The sequence below is a fragment of the Anastrepha ludens genome, chromosome 2 (genome assembly GCF_028408465.1).
Source record: "Anastrepha ludens isolate Willacy chromosome 2, idAnaLude1.1, whole genome shotgun sequence".
NCBI classification, from domain to species: domain Eukaryota; kingdom Metazoa; phylum Arthropoda; class Insecta; order Diptera; family Tephritidae; genus Anastrepha; species Anastrepha ludens.
Window position 1 is genome coordinate 16,623,479 of NC_071498.1, and position 10,298 is coordinate 16,633,776.

Sequence of the window (10,298 nt, forward strand, 5' to 3'; positions counted from 1 at the left end):
ATAAATCTTCCTATTGGGTGACTAATTTTACGCCTCCTTGTAGGTATATATGCATATATACATGCAAACTGGCTTTTAGCTACAAATTTTCTATAAATACATCTTACATGACACATTTTTATAGTTTAAGCAATCATGCATTTGAATCAATAATTTCATAGTCTTATAATTAACAATAAAAGTGTCCACGTCTAGCGTTTCACCTGCATTTATTTCAGTCCCATTCGCTTGCGGAAAGCAGGCCAAAATGATTTGCTAGTAATTAAAAAAAAAAGTCAGTCATTGGTATAACTCCGTCGCAAAATGACCCAAATCAAAAATACGAAAGTACAGAAAATTTAGGCTTAAACGTTTCCTAACGACACAGAGAAACGACGAGGTTTCCAAGATTTCCTTATTGAATCTGTTTTGTTTGCAAAGTCAATAAATGTTCAAATTAGCGGCAATTAACAGCATTAGGTGGCCTGTTTTATTGTTGGGGCGCTCCAATAAACAAGTGTTTTATGGCTTTCGTTACAATTATGCATACACTACCATGTGCACATATGTACATACACAAACATTCACATTCGTTGGTACTAACTTCTGCGCATATGCACCACTTTGTTGTAATTCGCTTTTTGGCTGCGGCGCAAGCGCTGCATCTGCTGGGCAACGAAATTTCATTATATGTTAAATTACTCATGCTTTACATACATATGTGTGCATATGAATGTATGAATAGGTATGAGCAAGTGTACGTATATTTGTATGACTAGATTTTTTTGTTGCTTTAGCAAAATACGAGCATAACCTGCGTACTACTCATAATAAATATTTATTGTATTTGCATTGCTCGTTTGCTGCATTCGTGCAGTCCGAAATCAAGCTTCGCAGTTCGTACTTCGCTCTTCGCTCGCATTGCCTTCTTTGTTGGTAAATATTGCCATGCAATGTTTTTTTCTTTTCTTTTTTATATAAATAAATTACGAATTTTGGTTCGCTTTTTATTTTTATTTTTCGCCTTCTTTCTTTTTACTTTTTTCGCGGCTTTGCTATTTTAGCTGTATTGCAACATTTCTGATGCTCTTAGTTGATTGATATGACACATACATACATACATACGTACACTCTCATAGCTAATTTCGTAGTGAATAAATTTTGCTTTGCTATTCGTAGGTGTGCGTAAATAACTATTAACACATAAAGGTTTTTACGATTCGCCTTTTTGACTTTATTAACATCGGTAAGCACGCATACATATGTATGCATGCGCATATGTGTGCATGTAGACATTTGAATTTAATTATTTTTTTACAGGTGCAATTTGGAATATTTCTATTCGCCTTTGGTTAACGAATTTGTTATTTTAATGGCCGCTATGCTAACCATTGAGGAAAACGAAAGTTTCACGCCCTTAAGGTGTTAGCTGCTTTTCACAAGCAAAAATTATTGGATTTTTTGATGTATTTGCTTGTTTAACATATTTGTTTATGTTATGCAAAAATATACCCATCAATTAAATATGCTTACATGTACATATGTATGTGTATGTATGTAGGTATGCACGTGCATGAGGCTTTATGGCACAATACTATAAATGTGAGATTTACGATGATGTTTTGTGGTTAGGCAGATTTAGCGGCTAGATAAATATATGCTCGCCAGTCTATCAGGTATTTTCAATACTTTGTGTGAGTTTCAAATGCAAAAAGATTGATGGGAGATTTCGAGAAACTAAATGTCAATTGAAATAACTTTAATTACCGCCAGGTTCAAGAAATATCGATAAATGGCGCACAAAGTTTGATGCAACAATAGAACCGTGTATAAATCTAACCAGCGCATGCCTGGTCGAACTTAGTTAGTAGCTCGAGTAATTAACTTAGGGTGAATTCTATTGAGAATTATTGGCGATTGAGGCTTCGAATGGGATTGTGCATATTGATATGGCAGGGTTGAGAGAAAACAAAAAGCTGCACATTCTACGGAACGCTACTCGGCTGTCAAAACATTTGGCAGCATAAGCCGCTGTGCTGAGTAATTCAAGATTTGAGTTATATAGACACTTTTTTTGTTGTTTACAAACCATTTTTCTATTATCTTCCTTGGTTACATTGACCTGATGAAGGCAAGATTTTAGAGGTCTGGCCAATATCAGACCGCTAACCGGCATCAGGAAATTTGAGAGAATCAGCGTATAGGCTGACGAAACAGGCGATGTGCTTACAAAAGAAAAGTGAGATGGTGGTATGTAAAAAAAATAAACGCAGTCTACCCTAATGTTACTTCGTTGCCGCCTGAACAACGACTGATTGGGCGTGTGCATGAATGCGTGTGCAACGAGCGGGCAGAAACCCATGGTGAAAAGATTTTTATAGGTGTACTACCTTGCAGACCGTTGTTCGGCTCTGAGCGACTTCGACAGATATGCTGACGTCATTTGTTTTGAGCTTCACTAAGCTAAAGCTAAAAAGAATATTGAGGAGAACTTTGGATTCTACGTCATTCCTTTTGTGTTTCACAAAATTTTGCTTTAGCTTAGTAAAACACAAAACGAATGACGTAGAAATGTTCCCCTCAACATTTGTTTTCACCACACCTAACGAGCAATCCTGGTATCTACCATCCTTGGCAAAAACCGGCTGCCAACAGCTCTTTAACGAGGTGCCAAAGTTGCTCATAGAATTTTGTTTTTCACCATAGCTATTGGCCAAACCTGGTAAATTTTTCATCCTTACATTGATCATCGGACTTTCACACCTCACTTATTTTCACGTCACGGCGAGTTACTGCTTTATTAATCAAGATTTAGACATCATTTTATTCAACTTAAACCAACCTACCATACCACCAAAATATGTTTCCAAGGCCGATAGATTACCAGGTTCGCTATTTAGCTATGGTGAAAAAGAAATTTGTGAGGGGAGCTTTGCCTGCCGAACTCTGCACGATAATTTCACACTAGTCCATTCCAACGATGTTCAGACAGCAATTAATTGTTATTGGTTGATTTTGCTCATATATCACCAACACAGCCTCAGCGAATTGAGAATCTAAGGTGGCACCATTAAAAAACAGCTACTATATTTTTCGCGATTTTGACAATTCTGACGTCGGCTCCCTTCGCCATACAAAACAAACAAAAGTAGTAGAAATTGCATGTTTGTGAATGATTGTGATTTATGAGATTAAAACTAATCAAACTGATGAAAACGATGTGGCGTTTGTTAAAGCACAACATACTATAAAACCTCCAAATGCAGTTTTTTGCGTTTTTATGCGGAAGACATCGTGGCTAGAAATGATTTGATTATGCCTATAATTTCTTGTGTTTGGTTGTTACCATTGCGTTCGCCTACTCTTCTTCTTCACAAGCAAGTAATTCCCCTTCTTTTTTTGTTTATTGATGGACTCTTACGTCACGGCGAATTCGGAGAGCGCGCTCTTCTTCTCTATCATTCTTGACCTCTACTCATCAGATAATTCTGTCCAATTCGCGGGATAATGTTAGGGAGCTCACCTTTGAAATCTTTTCACCATGATGTGTTGCTTATTAGCCAAAACTCCACTCAACTTGGAAAATGTAGAAATTTGTAGATTTTGAATGAAGGTCTGTCTCATCGTGTTATTTCGAAAACACTATGGCCTCAATACACAGAACGCTTAAAGTGATGAGAATCCCCGCCATTCAATTTCCAAACTCATTGCGCTTTTTACTGGTCACTGGGTGATCGGTACTCATGCGGAGAAGCGTGGAATTTCATACAACCCCTATCACAGAAGCTGTGGGGATTCTGCAGAGAAAGAGACTGTTGCACACTTTCTCTGAAAATGTCCGGCTCTGGCGGCTAGGCGCATGAGATTGCTTAGCGAGCCTTTTTGGGATGACTTAAAGAAATTCTCCAGCCTAGATCCCTTTTCTTTCCTCCACTACAGCAACAGCACTGGATGGCTATAGACGGTTTTCTCTTCCCTACATTTTTTTTCGCAGGTAGTGGTCCACATTATGGGATCAAAACGGCTTGTAAGTGCTACTTGTAGTGTACCTGGGGTACTCTTGCCATCTAACCTACCTAACCTACCCAGGTTTTAGATTCCTAAGTTATGTTTCCAAGCGGCTACAGGGCATAATAAACATAATAAACGATTTTTTGTGTGACCGGAAACTGAAGACATGAACTTGAACGATTTTTCGTTTGAGCAGCCCCAATGGGTACTACTTCATGCGCTATTTGCACAAGTATATTTGCGTAGTCAAGTTTATAAATACATACAGATTCTTATAAAAGTTAAGAGATCATTTACTAATTTATATTCCCAACACCAACGCAACCGCAACCAAACTACTCACTAAACTAGTGCGACATACTCACCTTTACTTCTGAGCGATGCTCATCTAAATCCATTTGTAGATACAACATTTCTAAGGATAATTAAAAAAACACACACACAAACGAGCCGTAAGTGAAAACGATGCCACTGTTCGCTTCAGATGCAGTGGCACAAACTATTTTTGTTCATATCACGGCAGGGAGAGCTGCTAAAGCTGACTCAATTCTCAGCTAATAAATTCAGCCGAACTGTGAAGACTTTTTGTGGTCATCTTCACCGCTACAGCCGTTGCACTTGCATAGTTGACACTTGTTGTTGTTGCTGATATTCTTGGTTTCTTTTGAATTTAGTTGCGTTGCGTTGAGTTGTTGATGACAAGCGCGTTGAAGATGATGACTTTGTTGACAATATTTTGCATGCAAATTTTTTTTTTCTTGCTAAGAGATGTTAAAAAGCGGTGAATAGAGAGATGATGTTGGTGCTGGTGCTGGTGCTGGTGATATTTGATGTTGCTGTTAGTGTTAATGACAGTGAGACTATTTTGTGATGGTTAATACTGTTTTTGTTTTTTGTTGTTGCACTTAGCTGTAAACGCTGCTATAAATTTAGTGTTAAGTGCAGTGGAAGTTTGGTAAAAACAGCGCGGCGTAACAGCTTAACACAACAGACATCGATAGGAATAAGCGCACATATACACATACACGCACACACACATATAGGTATGTATATGTTGGTATGCAGCACTGTAATTACTCTAATTTATGCACACACTTCTTATGCATTTAATTTTCCAGATAAGACCTCTTCTTGACTATTTTTAGGCTAAGCTTTCTATGGCTGCGTAGCAAAAACAAAAATATGCACACAAGCAGGCAGTCGCATGCATTGCCAATTATTTCATTACCGCTTGCTACCACACGTACATGCTTTTAAAATATATGGCTAAAATTTTAAATGCTTTTCACTGACCTCAATGGGTGCGTATTTTTCAATAGTTTTTTGTTTTTGCGTTGTTTCGTTTTTTTTACTAATTTGTTTGCGTTTTGTTTATTTGAAACTTAGATTTTTTGCGTGTTTTTCTTCTGTTTGAAACTTGAGTGCATAATTGTTGGGACTGTGGCTTTTTACTTACTTATGTAGTTGCTGCGATTATTGGTTTAGTTGGTGTGGCTGTCTTTTTTCTGCTTTAGTTTTTAATTTTTCTGCTCTTGCTGCCACCACTGGCCGGTAAGCTGTTTGTGTTTGTTATTGTCACTTGTGTTGTTGGTTGTGTTGGTGGTGTTAATGATTTCTTGGTTTTTCTGTACTTTGGTGCCTGCGTGCATACATAGGCACTCATGTATTTGCGTTGCTATTTTTATATTTCACTCTTTTAATTTTTTTTTCTGTTTTTACCTTTTCTTCTCCAACTGCAATGGCAAATAAACTTTTTTTTTTTTTGCACTAATTTATTTTTTTTGAGCAAGTGCCATACTTAAATGTGGCCCCACAACAATCATATGTAGCTGCATATCTATGCATACATAGCTTTATGTATGTGCACGCCCGCTTACATTATTCCTGCTGTTGGTTTTGTTTCTGCTGCCCGACAAATGCACAAAAGCGTAGAAAAATGCGTATCTAATTTGCGACAAATAACAACTGCACCCTCGAATTTAACGCAAAAAGGAAACTACTAAAGAAAAAATGTATAGCGTGGAGTTGAAGCAAAATTAACCCTCTAAGGCACACATTGAGAGTGCGGTGAATTGAAAATGTATGCAGCTTGGTTATGTGAGCGATCTAATTATTAGAAATCAATTCACTATTTTTTTTTTTTTTTGTGATTTTTCGTTGATTTCTACCGCTACTGACAATAACTTCGAAATTTTGGTAAAATTATATCTAAAGCCTGTCAATTTCAAGCATTAAAATAATATACTTGAAAAATTTATGCCTTAAAGCAGTTTTGTATATTAAAAAGTCAGTAATGAAAATTTACTTAGTCACAGAAGTGCGTATCTACGTAGACCTTCTCATTTTAAGGCTGTTCTGTTACGCAGATATGTTAATAGAAGGAGGGAAATTTCTGTTGTGTTCTGTTAAGTTCGATATGTTACTATAAAGGCGAGTGCAGCATGAAGAGAACTTTAACAGACTTCCAAGCACTGTGTCCCTGCATTAACAGAGGGTATGAGAAATCTCTGTAAGCAATTGATTGCACTTAAAATTTAAAAATAGAAAAAGTCGGACAAGACTTTCTTGCTAAACGGCGGGTTAATTTCAGCGAAATCCCTAGCATAAATTATTTAAAAATTAATGCGTGTAATGTCAAAAAGACAGATATATGTATATATACAGTGTACTCTCTCCTAACAGTCACCTCTCTTGAGCGGGAAACCTCCCATTTTTAGCAGTGCACTACCTAGCAGACCGTTATTCGGCTCTGAGCGAATTTGATAAATATGCCGACGTCATTCGTTTTGTGTTTCACTAAGTTAAAGCTAAATTTCACAAAATTTAGCTATTTTTCACCAAATTTAGCTTTAGCTTAGTGAAACGCAAAACGAATGACGTAGAATCCAAAGCTCCCCTCAAACAATTTTTTTCACCATACCTAACTAGCAAACCTGGTATCTATCATCCTTGTCTCCCACATCTGACACTTTTTTCAGTACACATCACAAATCCTTACGAATTTTTTAATTTTTTTCCTCTCGAGTGGACAATCCTCCCATAGCACCTTAAACTTATCTTATATTATGCACATTACCGTATAAACACAGACCAAAACAAAATCATGCAAAAACGAATAATTCAATAAATCAATTAAAATGATTTTTGAGCAATTTGGATTTTAATCCGATTCATTAAATGCATATATAAATATTAATTATGAATGCATATTGATTAATTGCTTTTTGCAAAAAACTAAATATCAAATAATAAGCTTGTACCGGGTGTTTTTTTGGGAGCTTGAGTACTAAAAATGATAATACCAACTGGTATCTAATGTTAGAATGAATTTTTTTTTATTATATCTGGTAGATAATTTCAGAGCATTTATTTTCGAAGTCCTATGCTCCACCTAGGAACTATGGGAAAAAATATATATGTATTTTTCGAATATTCACCGCGACTACGAGTTGCGTGGTCATTCGATCAGTCCAATGTTTAACTATTTCTTCCAATAAAGTTGAATAATAAATCTAAATGAACCCAACGCCAAAAATGCGACACAAACTAAGGTAATTTGACTTCAATTCTGGCACGAGCTGTGTTTTATAAGCCTGAAAGTCACGATGCTTACGTAAAATTTTCCACGTAGTCGAACGAGACAAGTGGAGAATGACGACGAATCGACATTTCGGCGTCTTATTCAACAATTCGACCTATAAACTGCGCGAAGAGATTTATTTATTTTAAATTTTTTTTTTTTTTTTCAAAGTAAATTTCCACAATTTAGAAGTGCTGTCCTGTCATTAAGGGGACAGATACCTGTAAAATTTCGGAAACAATTTTTTTTTTCATAAAATGTTAATATAAACCTTTAAGAACATGTCAAAAAAATGTTAGAACTTAAATTTAAGTACTTCTTATGTTATAGATCGTCAACTGTGACGACTCAATTCTTTGCGTTTGAACGCTGCGAGAGGTATAGTTACGTTGTATTCAAACTTTAGACGCGTTTTTCTCAAAACTATTTTTTTCAAATTGGCGTATCCGATAACTCGAAAAGTTATTGGCCGATCTCCCTGAAATTTTGCACACATCTTTTTTATGATTTTACTTTCTATGTGAATTTACAAGTTTTCAAAAACTTTTCGAAATTTTTTTTTTTCAAATTGGCGTACCCGATAACTCGAAAAGTTATTGGCCGATCTCCCTGAAATTCTGCAAACATCTTTTTTATGATTTTACTTTCTATGTGAATTTACAAGTTTTCGAAAATCTTTCGAAAAAATTATTTTTTCGAAGCAAAAATAGTAGGAAAATTCGCCCCAAAATTCATTTTTTAAGCATTTTATTTCGCAAATTTTTTGTTTGTTTTTAATTCATATAGAAATTATAACATTAATAAACAAAAAATTTTTGGTTTTTTGTATTCAGCTCACTGACGCCCATGCTTCAATGCCCGCCGATTGAGAAGCCCCCAATTGTATATTATTCTAATGTATAAATAAACTGTATGCCAATTTTGAAAAAATATATTGACTTCTTGACTTGACTTGACTTCTTCATTTGAAATAATTTGAATGAAAACCAGGGAAAATATGGCTATTTACAGGTATCTGGTATCCCTAAAGGATTCATGATGACTTGCCAAACTCTACTGAACAGAAATGTCACCACATGAAGTCATTCTCAGCTTTGCAAATCATAGCTATCGATACCGATAGTTCTCATGCAGCTAAAAAAAATCACCCGTTATATGCATACTTTAGGCCACACTTCTACTTTGATATTTGTTCCACAAATGGTGTGATCTTTGGGTTTATACTGCATTACATTTTTTATGCGCCGCTTTTTCACGGCAAAAATACCCTCGAAGTTTTGTCATTGACTGCCAAGAAGCAACCACAGGTAGAATTTGTTTTTGACTTAAACGAAGCCGGTCCTCATTAAGGTCTGTAGAGCAAGCCATTTATTTTCCCAATCATTGATGTTTGAAGCACAAACTGCTATTCATAATTTCACGCTATTTTAGCGTCAGTTATAGGTTTTACCCACTCAATCGTATCTGATTTATCTTTTTTCTAAAGCCTATCGGCAGTAAATATGCAATTCAACGCCGCGGAGCAACAAAAAATATGTGCGCATGCGTGCGTTTCTTCCGGATTAAACTTGAACACACACACTCACATGCACAAAAGCAATTATATTTATGGGGAACAAATCAGCTCGTGAAATCACAAAATCAAAATTGTTGAATGCAAACAGACAAGCAAATCAAACAATGGCCAACTGAAGTCAAAAGCTTTGCTCAACACGCACCATTCGCGGAGCTCATATTTATTTCATGATTTATTTCATTTTCGTACTCATTTGTTGGCATAGCAAAGCGCTTTTATTTACTCGAATTGAATTGCCATAAACAAAAACTAAATTTTAAATCATTTTTCATTTTTTAAGATGAGTAGTGCGAACCTAATTAAAATAAGTATAAAAAAACCACTTCATTTCGTGCTGCAGCCACCATTCCATAAAAGTGGTTGCGAAGTAATTTATTGTTTAGTTGTTGTTGTGACCGCCGCTGACAGTCGCTTCACGCACCGCTGCCGCTCATACACAGCCAATTTGCATTTTGCAGAATGTTTTATTGACAATATTTTCATTAGGTTGTTTGGGAATCTATTTACAATTCCTAGGTGCGGAAATATGTTTGTATGGATGTGTGCTGTGCATGTACAGACATGCAAATGAAAACATGAAATGGGAATTTAACTATGTTCATGGCTATAAAATACTATATTAAACAGAATGTAAATGTGAGTTAGAGGCGGGCAGATTTTGCCTTCAAAATACATAGGAAAGACAATGAAATGATATGCAGTGCATAAAAAAATATGGCAATGATGTCAGCAACGCCATTTGAAGTGACAGGCGGCAGAAAAAATTAATGGCATAAAACTACTTGTGTATATATGAAAGAACATCTGCTTCAGTTGTGAGAATCTGCGCCGACATACATACTCGTACACATGAATATATGAATATTTGTATGTACGTACGCCGCATCAAAGCATCTGCAAGCCGCCCACACCACTCAATTTGAAATTTCTAGGCCACTTTCTTACAAAAATATTGCATTACATTTCTTTTTGCATCACTCGCAATAATTCTGCTCTCAACTGTTTACGTACAAATCCACGTAACTGCTGCCACCAGTCACCATTTCTTTGCACACATCCATACGAGTATATGCATGTACATGTGTAGGTATGTACTTATACGCAAAAAAACCGACGACCCACATGCATACATGCATTGCTGCTGACGATGCG

The 10,298-nt window shown here is 36.1% G+C and overlaps 1 protein-coding gene across 2 annotated transcripts in view; it reads right to left on the minus strand.

The window, feature by feature from the left end:
• LOC128863565 (putative leucine-rich repeat-containing protein DDB_G0290503) overlaps positions 1 to 5,711 on the minus strand; it is a 196,412-nt gene extending 190,701 nt beyond the window's left edge. Inside the window, exon 1 of one of the 2 annotated variants that reach the window (XM_054102798.1) lies at positions 5,447 to 5,701. The gene's annotated coding sequence lies outside the window, so the exon portion shown is untranslated. Of the gene's footprint in view, positions 1 to 5,446 lie in introns of both variants that reach the window. The other variant, XM_054102790.1, reaches the window with a different exon arrangement.
• Between the last annotated feature and the right edge of the window lie 4,587 nt (positions 5,712 to 10,298).